General features: G+C 47.2%; 1 protein-coding gene across 2 annotated transcripts in view; it reads left to right on the forward strand.

Moving 5' to 3' along the window:
* Nucleotides 1–5562: 5562 nt before the first annotated feature.
* Nucleotides 5563–13904, forward strand: part of map3k13 (mitogen-activated protein kinase kinase kinase 13) — a 125634-nt gene continuing 117292 nt past the window's right edge. Inside the window, exon 1 of one of the 2 annotated variants that reach the window (XM_080198529.1) lies at nucleotides 5563–5692. The gene's annotated coding sequence lies outside the window, so the exon portion shown is untranslated. Of the gene's footprint in view, nucleotides 5693–9610; nucleotides 9844–13904 lie in introns of those variants that run through there. The other variant, XM_080198528.1, reaches the window with a different exon arrangement.

The raw sequence follows: 13904 nt of genomic DNA on the forward strand, positions 1-13904 counted from the left end.
TAAGATCATGGCTGATCTGTCGCTGCTCAGTTCTACTTTCCCGCTTTCTCCCCATAACCCTTAACCCCCTCTCCTATCAAAAACCCATCAACCCGCGTCTTAAAAATATTTAGCGAGGCAGCCTCCACCACTTCAACGGGCAGAGAATTCCAGAGATTCACCACCCTTTGAGTGAAGAAGTTCCTCCTCAACTCCGTTCTAAACCGCCCCCCTTTTATCTTGAGGCTGTGCCCCCTAGTCCTATTGTCTTTTTTGAGCGGGAAGAGTCTTTCCACCTCTATCCTATCCATCCCATTCATCATCTTATACGTCTCAATGAGATCTCCTCTCATTCTTCTAAACTCCAACGAGTACAAGCCCAGTCTATTCAGCCTCTCCCCATAGCTCAACCCCCTCAACTCCGGTATCAGCCTAGTAAACCTCCTCTGCACTCCCTCCAAGGCCAAAATATCTTTGTGCAGGTGCGGCGCCCAAAAATGCACACAGTACTCCAGTTGCGGCCTCACCAATGCCCTATACAGCTGCAGCAAGACCTCCCTACTTTTATATTCAATCCCCCTCGCTATGAAGGCCAGCATCCCATTCGCCTTCCTGACCACCTGCTGCACCTGCAAGCTGGGTTTTTGCGACTCATGCACAAGGACCCCGAGGTCCCTCTGCACCGTCGCCTGCTGCAGTTTTTCGCCTCGTAAGTAATAGTCCTTCCTACCATTTTTCCTACCAAAGTGGACCACCTCACACTTGCCAACATTAAATTCCATTTGCCATTTCCTGGCCCATTCGCCCAGCCTATCTAGATCCTTCTGTAGACTCTCCACACCCTCCGCACAATTTGCCGTTCCCCCAATCTTGGTGTCATCAGCAAATTTCGACACTCTACACTCGGTTCCCTCCTCCAGATCATCTATATAAATGGTAAAAAGCTGAGGCCCCAGCACCGACCCCTGGGGCACTCCACTAGTCACCATCCGCCAATCCGAATAGCACCCGTTGACCCCCACTCTCTGCCTCCTATTTGACAACCAATCCTCTATCCACGCTAACACCCTACCCCCAACTCCATGTCCCTCGACCTTCTGCAATAACCTCCTGTGAGGCACTTTGTCAAACGCCTTCTGAAAATCTAGAAAGACCACATCCACCGGCTCTCCTCTATCCACCGCCCTAGACACATCCTCATAGAACTCCAGTAAATTTGTCAGACACGACTTCCCTTTAATGAAACCGTGCTGCGTCTGCTCTATCAAGCAATTCCCTTCAAGATGCCTCGCAATTTCCTCCTTAATGACAGATTCTAACATTTTACCTACCACAGACGTTAAACTAACCGGCCTATAATTCCCCGCCTTTTGCCTGGCACCCTTCTTAAACAACGGCGTAACATTAGCCGTTTTCCAATCATCCGGCACTTCCCCGGAATCCAGCGACGTTTGGAAAATAACCACCAAGGCATCCACTATCACCTCCGCCATTTCTTCCAGAACCCTCGGATGCATTCCATCCGGTCCTGGCGACTTGTCCACAATCAGCCCCTCCAGTCTGTCGAGCACCACCTCTCTAGTAACAGTAATGTCATTAAGACCCTCCAGTCCTACCACCTTTCCATCGCTAACACCCGGCAAATTATTCACGTCCTCCTCCGTGAAGACAGAAACAAAAAAGTTATTCAATACCTTAGCCATTTCCCCATCCCCTACCACTAGGTCCCCTTTCTCATCCTCTAAAGGACCAACATTCACCCTAGCCAGCCTCTTCCTTTTTATATATTTATAAAAATTCTTGCTATCCTTTTTTATATTAAGCGCTAGCCCAGCTTCATAGTTTCTCCTACCCTTCCTTATCAACTTCTTTGTCAATCTTTGTTGACATTTAAACCTCTCCCAATCCTCTTCTCGCCCACTACTCTTAGCTACTCTAAATTCCTCCGCTTTTAGTTTAACACTTTCCTTCACCTCCTTTGTTATCCACGGCTTATTACCTCTCCTCCTACTATCCTTTTTGACCATCGGAATAAATTTCCGTTGAGCACCAAGAAAGATCTCCTTAAAGATCCTCCACTGCTCCTCAACAGACCCTCCCTCCAACGCGCTCTCCCAGTCCACATTCGCCAATTCTTCTCTCATCCTACCGTATTTCCCTCTATTCAAACAAAGGACGCGTGTCCGGGAACCCACTTTCTCCTCCTCCATCTGCACCAGAAACTCCACCATACAATGATCACTCTCCCCAAGAGGATCCTTCACCACAAGGTCCCTAATTCTACCCACTTCATTACATAGCACCAGATCCAAGATAGCTCGCTCCCTCGTCGGCTCCAACACACACTGTTCGAGGAAACTATCCCGGCAGCATTCCAAGAACTCTTCCTCGAGCCCCCCACGTCCAACATGGGTCGACCAATCAATATGCAGATTGAAATCCCCCATAACTACGGCCGTCCCATTCCTGCATGCCGCACTTATTTGCGCGTTAACAGCCCGCCCCATCTCCAGATCATTATTCGGGGGCCTATAGACGACACCCACCAGCGTCTTCCTCCCTTTGCTGTTCCTAATCTCCACCCACAACAATTCCACCCTCTGCTCCTTGGCTCCAATATCATCCCTTGCTACCACCGTGATGCTATCCTTAATCAGTAGAGTTACGCACCCCCCTTTTCCCTCCTGCCTATCCTTCCTAAACACTTGATAGCCCTGTACATTCAGCTCCCAGTCCCTGTCACCCTGCAGCCACGTCTCTGTAATGGCCACCAGATCGTATCCATTTGTTTATTTATCCAATCACCCTGCTCTTCACAATAAATCACCCGCCCAAGCCCAGCCTCTGAACTCCCTGCCTCACATTCTTCCCCTGTTCCAGCCTCCAATTTTCACCCTACTCCAATCTGTTCTCCGCCCAAGCTGATACCCAGCTTTTCCAGGCATTGCATTTCTGGTGCTTTTTCGAATAGAGCATTTGGAATTGGTCTCGCTCCAAAATACTCTACTGTAGCATCAGAGTCAACGTAGATCTTAGCTTTGGCTCTCCTTATTTTGCCAAACCCTTCTTGGAAAACTTCAGGGTGCTTCTTGGTGACTTTGTACTGTCCCCCTGCGCCCAGCCTAAAGATCTCCAGCCAGTTCAATCTGATGTGTTGGAACCAATCTCTCCCCATAAGAATAGGTCCTTGTCCCTCTACAATGACGTGTACGAGTTGAGCTGACTGCTGCCTATAAATCACCAGGGTTGCTGTGGTGCCTTTTATCTGCAATGATCCCCCTGGTGACCTGTCTGGCTTTTGTGCTTTCGAAGTTCAGGAGCTGAGTTCCGGCCTGGAGGCGATTATAAGTCTACTCCTTGATAAGAGAACCACAGCCCCATTTCCATTTTTAATGGATGGCCATTTATTAACAACTCCACCATGATGGGGTCAACCCTTGTCATGGAGATGTGATTTAATTGCATTGTCCCAGTTCCTGGTAGTGGGCCTATCAGGAAGGTACGGTCTGGCCCTGGCCTTGGCCTTTTTTTAAAAAATAGCACACATTTTGACTGTCCCTTTCTTAGTCTTTGTTGTGGTTTTCTGCAGCACTTTCAATAGTCCAATCTCTGGCATCTACAACCTTCTGGAATATGCTTCCTAGGAGTTTGAAGCCTGTCCCTGCCCTTCCTTGACTACTTGGTGATGCAACTTGGGCTCCACCACTGTGGGGAATTCTGTGATATTTTACAGATTCCATCACTCTCAGTTGAGGGATGAATGCTGCATGAGGCCCCTCCCCTCAATCAGAGGACACTGCTGTCTGACATCCCCCATAATTCTTGAGCTTCTTTCTCTGCATTCTCCAATGGTACAGCCATCTCAATGGCCACCTTAAGATCCAAATTGGGTACTGCCAACAATTATTATTGGACTGTCACAATGTTAATTCCACAGGCCAGTCCATCTCACAACATGCCATTCAAGGGTGGCCTGTATTCATAGTGCTCTGCCAATTTACATAGTCTGGTCAGAAATCCAGTGACAGATTCCATAGTGGTTCACCCTGCTGTGTTAAAGTGGTATCACTGGAATATTATGGAAGGTTTGGTTCATAATGGCCTTTAACCAAGTCCACAAGTCATTAAAGGTTTTGGAGTTGGGGGCATTCGGGTAGGTCAGGCTTGTGATCACACTGAAGGTCAGGACCCCGCATGCTATCAACAGGATTACTTTCTGCTTCTTGTCCCCGTCAATATTGTTAGCCCAAAAAAGATAACACATGCAATCTGCGAACTGGGCCCAGCCTTCAATGCTTGCATCTTAGGCTTCAAGTTTATCAACCAGAGGATTACTTGTCTTCACAGTAAAGTTGGTCCAGAGAGAAGAAAAAAACTCACTTTAGTCCTCGTCACCAATGCATATCTTACTGAGGCCAGTCTTCCGTCACCATCATCCTTTATTTACAATGAGTTTGAAATGCTGCTCAGTGGCTATCGAGTGCTGGTGAGCCCTGAAGTTTGTCAGCTGCTTGCCTGAATGGGGTCAGCTGGTTTTAAACTCCCTGCTGTTCCTTCCCTATTGGCTGAGCCTCCACTCACCTAATAGAGCAGCTCATATTTTACGAGGCCCACAGGGAGATCTATTGACCATCCCCCATGGCCATCATATCACTGGAAAAACATTCACTTGAGATCCTGGCAAATTCAACAGATCTAGATCATTCCTAGATTTGCAGTCTCCCCACCCCCTTTTCCCTCTGCTCAGGCCCCACTCACCACTCTCCCCAGGCCTCACTGTTAATATCAAGGTTTTGATTATCAAACAGGGTGATGCTTGACAGTGAGTCAAACAACCTTTTCCCCATTGCTAACATTTTTATAACTAATAAACAGCAGCTTTCAAAAAAAAGGGATGGTCATGTCTGAAGCTGTGTCCAGCTGGAGATTAATCATCAACTCCTGGAGACTCCTGGCTAACCCTGGAGAGTTGGCAACCTAACTTCAATCTCACACCCACTCGCAGATATAGGACAGAATTTAATCCTTTCTTCCTTCAGGTATATATGTGTCTGTCTGTCTGTCTCTGTGCTTGTCTGTATGTGTTTGAGTGCCAGTATGTATGTTTGTGTCTGGCTGTATGTTTGAGTGTTTGTGTGTGTGTGTGTGTCTATCTGTTTGTATGTGTGTATATCTCTGTATGTGTTGTGTGTGTGTATCTATATGTGTGTGTATGTGTATGTCTGTCTGTGTTATGTGTGTGTGTAATCTGTATGTGTGGGTGTATATGTGTGTGTGCATGTCTGTCTGTGTTATGTGTGTGTGTGTATGTCTGTCTGTGTTATGTGTGTGTATGTGTGTGTATGTGTGTGAGTGTGTGTGTGTGTGTCTGTGTTTGACGTTCACTCACACAATAAGGAACACAAATCAGCTGAGCAGTGCCCGGCTGCAGCTCTCCAGTTTGATGGCCTTGTTGTGACAACTGAATCCACAACAGGCCGGATTTGGAGGTTGTGTATTTGTTGCGTATTGTGGAATGTGAATCAACAGGAAAGGATCCTCGTACCTGGGTGGAGTGGGGGTGGATTACCGATCGCTACCAGACTGACAAACATTTGGTGCTTGCTTCTTCCCACAGACACCTGCCACGGGCCAGAGGCTGTCTTCCCTGTAGTCAGTGACAAGTGTGACATTGCCTGCTGGAGTCTCTCGCCGATGCTGGGGACATGAACAGGTAGGCCGAGTTGAAGTGCCACTTCTCGAGAGTCATCCAGTTCTGGTTTTGTGAGTGTCACAGTTACAATCAGCGGGGTTATGTTTTGTCAAGTTTTCTTTTTTAAGCTGTGTTAACTTCATTGAGAGCAGAATGTTCATGGTTGACCGTCTCCCTCACAGTTTACTTAATCCACCACAATTTCCCCACCCCCCACTCTGAGACCTGCACTCCCGTTTTTGGCTGACAGGTTCAAGTCTTTACTGAACACTGATGACCTGACCTTATGTTCCGCCGGCAGCTTGTACTTTCGAGTTTCAGGTTAAACAGAGTCAAAGACAGATCACAGGAAACACAGGAATGCCGGGGGTTGGGTGGGGAGCTCCAGGCATCTGCTTATAGGTGCCCCTGAACCAACCCTGGATAGGACCAACAATAGGGAGATATTCAATCACATGCAGTCTTATGACACCATTCAAAACCTTGGTGTGTCCCAAAGTGCTTTACAGCCAATGAAGTACTTATGAAATGTTGCCACTCTCATACAGCAGAATCCCACAAGCAGCAGGAAGGATAACTGAAGAGAACCACCTGCTTAGCAATGCTGGGTGAGAGATAAATGTTAGCCAAGGATAATTAAAACTCTCTTAAGTTCCTTTCAACCTAGGTTGGCTAAATCTCCAGGATCAGTAGGGCCAGAGGACTCCAAGAATGAAAGTTCAATCTCTAGGACACAACTGCGAGGAATCTAAGTATAAGTTTTTCTTATTAGTGTCACAAGTGGGCTTGTATTAACCCTGCAATGAAGCTACTGTGAAAATCCCCGAGTCGCCACACTCCACTGCCTATTCAGTACACTGAGGGAGAATGTAGCACGGCCAATGCACCTGACCAGCATGTCTTTCAGACTTTGGAGTAAATGGAGCACCCAGAGGAAACCCACGCAGACACGGGGAGAACATGCAGAGTCTGCGCAGACTGTGACCCAAGCCGGGAATCAAACCTGGGTCCCTGGCACTGTGAGGCAGCAGTGCTAACCACTGTGCCACCATGCTGTCCTCTGGTAAAATGTCACGGGGAAGAGAACGTTCAGAGAAGTTACGTGCTTTTTCATGTGGTTTTGCTTTAGTTATGAAACGATTGGAGAAACAAAAGGACTGTTCAGGGCAGACAGAGGCAGGAGGTCACGTCATTGGGAGGTCATATGATGAAATGTCCAGGAACACACCCAATCAAAACTGCCAACATTAGACAGGCCTGTGGTTGAGGGATTACTATTCCTCATAGGAAAACCAGGATGGAGCCAGGAGTGAAATCAATGTGCTCTGTCTTCAAACTGACACAGATAAATTGATGATGTGTCCATAATGATGTCACATAATCAGACATAGATTTATACTGATATCATGTACAGACTGTGAAAGCTGTGATTCCCTCAGGGTGCTGTGTAAGATTTTGTCTAGAGTCATGTGATTGATATCTTACTGAATAATACAATGATCATTACTGAACGTCATGCTCACCCAACTTCTCCCCCAGTTTGTTGAAGATGGGGCATCTTTGTGGCATTGCCATGCTCTTCCCTCCTCTCTGCTCAAAGTGCTGACTCTCACTGGAACTGAGTTCACTGTCAGCTGGAACTCTGGGGAATGTCAGCTGGGACATTGGGTAGTATCAGCTGGAACACTGTGTAGTATCGGCTGGAACACCGTGTAGTACCGGCTGGAACACTGTGTAGTATCAGCTGGAACACTGGGTAGTATCGACTGGAACACTGGGTAGTATCGACTGGAACACTGGGTAGTATCGACTGGAACACTGGGTAGCATCAGCTGGAACGCTGGGTAGTATCGACTGGAACACTGGGGAGTATCGACTGGAACACTGGGTAGTATCAGCTGGAACACTGGGTAGTATCGGCTGGAACACCGTGTAGTATCAGCTGGAACACTGGGTAGTATCGACTGGAACACTGGGTAGTATCGGCTGGAACACTGGGTAGTATCGACTGGAACACTGGGTAGTATCGGCTGGAACACTGGGTAGTATCAGCTGGAACACTGGGTAGTATCGACTGGAACACTGGGTAGTATCAGCTGGAACACTGGGTAGTATCAGCTGGAACACTGGGTAGTATCGGCTGGAACACCGTGTAGTATCGGCTGGAACACCGTGTAGTATCGGCTGGAACACCGTGTAGTATCGGCTGGAACACTGGGTAGTATCGACTGGAACACTGGGTAGTATCAGCTGGAACACTGGGTAGTATCAGCTGGAATACTGGGTAATGTCAGCTAGGACATTGGGAAATGTCAGCTGGGACACTGGATAGAGTCAGATGGGACATTGGATGACCTGGATTATGTCAACTGGGACACTGGGTAGTGTTAGCTGGGACATTGGGTAATGTCAGCTGCAACACTGGTTAGTGTCAGCTGGAACACTCGATAATGTCAACTGGAACACTGGATAATGTCAACTGGGACGCTGGATATTGTGCACTGGGACATAGAATGTGCCTGAGAATGGACAGTGTGTGAGAGTCACTGGATTTGGATCTTCTCGTCCTACCTATAGCAGGAAATTTCAGAAAATTTGATAGATGAGCCAAAGGTCCACTGGCATTGAGCAGGAATTTCCAACTCCATAGCATGAAGGACCAGAAAATCCCAGTTAGTGTGTTTGAGATTGGAGGTGAGTATGTCTGAGAGAGAGAATGGATGAGGGTGTGTGATTGTGAGAGAGAGGGTGTGAGAGTGAGAGTATATTATACTGACAGTGGGTATGACTGTGAGACAGTGTGTTTGAAAGTGGGTGTAAGGGTGAGGGTGGGTATGAGAGTGAGGTTGAGTGTGACAATTAGAATGATTGAGAGTGTGTGTGTACGTGAATGAATGTGTGAGTGTGGGAAAACGTGAGTGGAAGCATGTGTGGGTTAGCAGATGTGCTTGTAAAACTGTATGTGTATGACAGTGTGTTTTAACGTGAGCGGGTGGATGTGTGTATTTGAGTTGAAGTGTGAGTAAGTGAGTGGATGTGTGTGTGTAAAAATTTGTGAGAGTGGATGTCTGCGTGTATGTGTGTGAAGGTGTGTGTGTGAGAGGAAATGTGAGCGTGTGAGAGCAAATGTGTAAAAGTGTGTGAGTGTGTGTAAGTTTGTGAAAATGAGTGTGTGTGAGTAAATGAGTGTGTCTGGATATGTGGGTGAGAGTGAGTGAGTCTGTATGTAAGTGTGTGAATAGAAGTATGTGTAAGAGTGTGACTGAGTGGATGGTGTGTGTGAAAGTGTGTGTGTAAATGTGAGAGTGAATAAATGTGTAAAATTGTGTGAAGGTGTGAGTGAGTGTGTGTTTGTAAGTGTGTGAGAGTGACTGAATGTGAATTTGTGTAAACATGTGTATGTGTGTGTGTGAGTGAGTGAATGCATGTGTAAAAGTGTGTGAGAGAGTAAATGTGTGAGAGTGAGTGTGCATTAGTGTGTGGAAAAGTGAACGTGAGTGTGTGCTGTATGATACACAATTACATGTGTGTGCATTCATGTGTAGCATTCACACTGCACATTACATGATTACCACGGCACCAGTCTCAGTACTTGCGGGAGACAAGTTAGACTTTCTTCCCCTTCCCCCACACTACCCATTTCTAAACTGGAAGTGTTTGGTGCAGTGTGGTAGGGGAGAGAACTCAAATATATTTCTCTGCTATTCTTGAGCTGTATGCCATGAGAGGGTCTGCAGACTGGGGTATGTCTAACCTATACTGTGAGGTGTAAACTACGTTAACTCAGAGTGTTCGCATCCAAGAGAAACAGACCGAAATTGCAGTATAATAATGCAGACTTTCCATTAATGATTTGCCTGTGTGTGGGTGGGTGTTGGAGGCTGACCTTTGTCCCGAGGCTGTGGTTTCGGAGGAGCGGGTAACGGGACAAATGGCTGAAGCTTCTTGGCAGTAATAATGCGAGATCACATGCTTGAAGTTTGCAGTGCCACCTCAGACACAAGGCAGTCACAAATTCATTGGCAGGAGTTCACTGACAGCAGATAGGTCAGTGCTGGATCCCTGGTTAGAGGGAAAGTGATTATTCCGCTGGAACAATGCATTCAGGAAATGCTGAGGATCAAAACTCGCTTCCTTTTCCTAGTGTGTCCTGGTGAAGAGCATCATCCCATGTAAGTGTTTGTGTTGGTGTGTGTGTGTGTGTGTGTGTGTGTGTGTACATTTTCACAGCAATGCTGATGTGGCCTGGCTCACGGGACTGTTCTCCTCTCACGCAGTGTTCAGTTGGTCAGATTCACTAGGGTCACATGTTATGGAGCTGTGTACAGGAGTGGGGCCAAACCTCAGCACAAATACTCGCGCCCTGGTCTGCTGGTTTTGCCTATAGACATTGCATTGATTCAATCTGTCCTGAGGCTCTTTGTCTACCTCCTCTTAAACACAAAGCTCACTCAGCCTGGGAACTCTCGGTGTGAATCCAGATGTTCCCCCTTTGCTCCTGTTTGCTCTTCCACCCTTCCAGCCTTCTTTTCAGCTTTAACCAGCAGCAATCCATCTGTTGCTGTGTAATTGGTACACAATGTGCAGTGTGCTGTGTAAACACCCTGCTCATGTCCTGTCAGTCCCATACTCCTAAGCACATATTTCTTTTTAATCTCCAAACCTTCAGATCCTGAGTATGTCCGGTATCCCATGTGCAGCCTCGGATTCCAGTTTCAGGAGTTCTCTGGTTACAGAACTAACTAGGAGTGACAATGTAGTACAGTGGTTAGCACTGCTGCTTCACAGCGCCAGGGACCCGGGTTTGATTCCCGGCTTGCATCGTTGTCTGTGTGATGTTTGCACATTCTCCCCATGTCTGCATGGGTTTGCTCTGGTTTCCTCCCATATTTTGAAAGACGTACTGGTTAGGTGCATTGATCTGAACAGGCGCAGAGTGTAGCGACTAGGGGAATTTCACAGAGACTTCACTGTAATGTTAATGTAAGCATTACTTGTGAATAATAAATAAACTTTACTTTAACTTCTGATACAATAGGTTGTGATTGCTGCCGTTTAGAAACAATGATATGCATGGACAAAAGAAAATCTCCCTTCACAATGTGTGTGTGTGATCAAACCACTGTGTAGCCTGTGAAATATTATAGTGATAGAGACTGAGACAAGTCTTTGTACCAGTGTTCATTATACAGTCAGAGATACAGGTCTCACTGTACCACTGTTCATTATACAAAGATACAGGTCTCACTGTACTACAATTCATTATACAGTCAGAGATACAGGTCTCACTGTACCAGTGTTAATTATACAGTCAGAGGTAAAAGTCTCATCCTCCCGGTGTTCATTATACTGTCAGACATATGGGTCTCACTGTACCACTGTTCATTATACAGTCAGAGATACCGGTCGCACTGTTCCAGTGTTCATTATGCAATCAGAGATAGAGGTCTCATTGTCCCAGAGGTCATTATAGAGTCAGAGATCCAAGTCTCATTGACCCAGTGTTCATTATACAGTCAGAAATGTCAGTGTCACTGTACCAGTACTCATTTTAAAGTCAGAGATACTGGTCTCATTCTCCCACTGTTTATTATGCAGTCAGTGATAACCATTTAGAACATAACATAAGAACATAAGAAATAGGAGCAGGAGTAGGCCATCTAGCCCTTCGAGCCTGCCCTGCCATTCAATAAGATCATGGCTGATCTGTCGTGGCTCAGTTCAAAAGTCTGACAACACCAGGTTTTAGTCCAACCTATTTATTTGATAATATACTCACAAGCTTTCGGGGTTAGCCCCTTCGTCAGGTGAATGGAGAGTTCTGGCCTCAGACAGAACATATAAAGCACAGACAGTTTAGAGGTTACTGATTAGAATGCGAATCCTTACACCTAACCTGCTGTTCAAGACCTGAAGTGGCTGATAATGTGAGTGGAAGGAGGACTGATCACAGTTTAAAGAGATGTGTATTGTCTCCAGACAGTACAGTAAGTGAGGTTTTGAAAACCCAGGCAAGTCACGGGGGTTACAGATAGTGCGACATGAACCCAAGATCCCTGTTGAGACCGTCCTCATGTGTGCGGAACTTGGCTATCAGTCTCTGTTCAGCGACTCTGCGCTGTCGTGTGTTGTGAAGGCCGCCTTGGAGAATGCTTACCCGAAGGTCAGAGGCTGAATGCCCGTGACCACTGAAGTGTTCGCCAACAGGAAGGGAACAGTCTTGCCTGGTGACTGTCGAGCGATGTTCATTCATCCGTTGTCGTAGCGTCTGCATGGTCTCCCCAATGTACCATGCTTCGGGACATCCTTTCTTGCAACGTATCAGGTAGACAATGTTGGCCGAGTTGCAAGAGTATTTACCATGTACCTGGTGGATGGTATTCTCACGTGTGATGATGGTATCCATGTCGATGATCCGGCATGTCTTGCAGAGGTTGCTGTGGCAGGGTTGTGTGGTATTGTGGTCACTGTTCTCCTGAAGGCTGGGTAGTTTGCTGCGAACAGCGGAGAAGCTACGACATCTTCTCCGGAGTCTTCAACATATCATTGATGAAGACGAACATCTCGCCAGGGCTATCCCCACACCCCCACTTCTTGCTTTCAGACAACCACACAACCTCAAACAGACCATTGTTCGCAGCATACTACCCAGCCTTCAGGAGAACAGTGACCACAATACCACACAACCCTGTCACAGCAACCTCTGCAAGACATGCCGGATCATCGACATGGATACCATCATCACACGTGAGAATACCATCCACCAGGTACATGGTAAATACTCTTGCAACTCGGCCAACATTGTCTACCTGATACGTTGCAAGAAAGGATGTCCCGAAGCATGGTACATTGGGGAGACCATGCAGACGCTACGACAACGGATGAATGAACATCGCTCGACAGTCACCAGGCAAGACTGTTCCCTTCCTGTTGGCGAACACTTCAGTGGTCACGGGCATTCAGCCTCTGACCTTCGGGTAAGCATTCTCCAAGGCGGCCTTCACAACACACGACAGCGCAGAGTCGCTGAGCAGAGACTGATAGCCAAGTTCCGCACACATGAGGACGGTCTCAACAGGGATCTTGGGTTCATGTCGCACTATCTGTAACCCCCCGTGACTTGCCTGGGTTTGCAAAACCTCACTTACTGTACTGTCTGGAGACGATACACATCTCTTTAAACTGTGATCAGTGCTCCTTCCACTCACATTATCAGCCACTTCAGGTCTTGAACAGCAGGTTAGGTGTAAGGATTCGCATTCTAATCAGTAACCTCTAAACTGTCTGTGCTTTATATGTTCTGTCTGAGGCCAGAACTCTCCATTCATCTGACGAAGGGGCTAACCCCGAAAGCTTGTGAGTATATTATCAAATAAATAGGTTGGACTAAAACCTGGTGTTGTCAGACTTTTCACTGTGTTTACGCCAGTCCAACGCCGGCATACCCACATCGTGGCTCAGTTCCACATTCCTGCCCTCTCCCCATAACCCTTAATCCCCTCGCTTATCAAAAACCCATCAACCCGCGTCTTAAAAATATTTAGCGAGGCAGCCTCCACCACTTCAACGGACAGAGAATTCCAGAGATTCACCACCCTTTGAGTGAAGAAGTTCCTCCTCAACTCCGTTCTAAACCGGCCCCCCCCTTTATCTTGAGGCTATGCCCCCTAGTCCTACTGTCCTTTCTGAGCGGGAAGAGTCTCTCCACCTCTTTCCTATCCATCCCATTCATCATCTTATACGTCTCAATGAGATCTCCCCTCATTCTTCTAAACTCTAACGAGTACAAGCCTAGTTTATTCAGCCTCTCCTCATAGCTCAACCCCCTCAACTCTGGCATCAGCCTAGTAAACCTCCTCTGCACTCCCTCCAAGACCAAAATATCCTTGCGTATGTGTGGCGACCAAAACTGCACACAGTACTCCAGCTGCAGCCTCACCAGTGCCCTATACAACTGCAGCAAGACCTCCCTACTTTTATATTCAATCCCCCTCGCTATGAAGGCCAGCATCCCATTAGCCTTCCTGACCACCTGCTGCACCTGCAAGCTGGGTTTTTGCGACTCATGCACAAGGACCCCGAGGTCCCTCTGCACCGTCGCCTGCTGCAGTTTTTCGCCACGTAAGTAATAGTCCTTCCTACCAAAGTGGACCACCTCGCGCTTGCCAACATTAAATTCCATTTGCCAGTTCCTGGCCCATTCGCCCTGCCTATCTAGATCCTTCTGCAGACT

The sequence above is a fragment of the Carcharhinus amblyrhynchos genome, chromosome 11 (genome assembly GCF_965287045.1).
Source record: "Carcharhinus amblyrhynchos chromosome 11, sCarAmb.v2.hapA, whole genome shotgun sequence".
NCBI lineage: Eukaryota > Metazoa > Chordata > Chondrichthyes > Carcharhiniformes > Carcharhinidae > Carcharhinus > Carcharhinus amblyrhynchos.